Genomic DNA, 817 nt, shown 5'->3' with positions numbered 1-817 from the left:
AAAGAGCTGCTTACTCTTGGAATGATAGGCTTGCTCTCTATTGTCTTCTGTTTTTGTAGTTCGAATTTACTGTCACTGCCTTCCACAAGCTGGGGACAATCATTAATAGAAATAATTGTTTAGGGAATATGGTTTTATGTAATAGGTCGAGGTATTTCAGAAATGTAAACTGGAGGAAAAGAAATATGGTGTGTTTTCAGAAGTCTCGGTCCCCCCCCCCCTTTTTTTTTCTTCTTTTGTAAACTATTTGGTTGGCTCCAGTTAGAGTCTAATGTTAACTTCCTGGAGGATAAAAATAACTTCTTTTGTAGTTTTACCTCATACAACACCAACGTATTGTGACTTTTCATGGAAAGATCCATTTTTAGAAAGAATGCAAGGCACCCCCAGGCCCATGAGTAATAACTGTTTGGCAAGATGATGCTTAATGCCAGATAATCACTCCGGAGTCCATCTTTGGAAGCCTTATGAATTGTTTTTTATATAATCTGTACGTGTTATTTTGTAATATGTTGAAACCCCACTCAATAAAAAAAAAAAACAACAAAAAACCCCAAAGGATATATGTATAGGGCCTTGGGAATTCCTTTTACTTCCTGTGCAATGACTCACAATTTAAATGTACTAAACTGGGTAGAGGAAGTATCTATCATTGTCTCACAAAAATATAAACTATAAACCAGGAACTGAAACTGCATATCTCTACATGTTCTTCTCCCCTCCCTGAGGCAGAGGCGGTGTCTGTGGATGGTATTTGAAGTCGAAATGATGGATGGGCCATGAATGGGATCATCCTGGAAAGAGAGAGGGAAACATT

Source organism: Enhydra lutris, unplaced genomic scaffold (genome assembly GCF_002288905.1).
Source record: "Enhydra lutris kenyoni isolate GAN:26980312 unplaced genomic scaffold, ASM228890v2 scaffoldscaffold9, whole genome shotgun sequence".
Classification (NCBI taxonomy): Eukaryota; Metazoa; Chordata; class Mammalia; order Carnivora; family Mustelidae; genus Enhydra; species Enhydra lutris.
Note: the sequence above shows the minus strand (reverse complement) of the source record.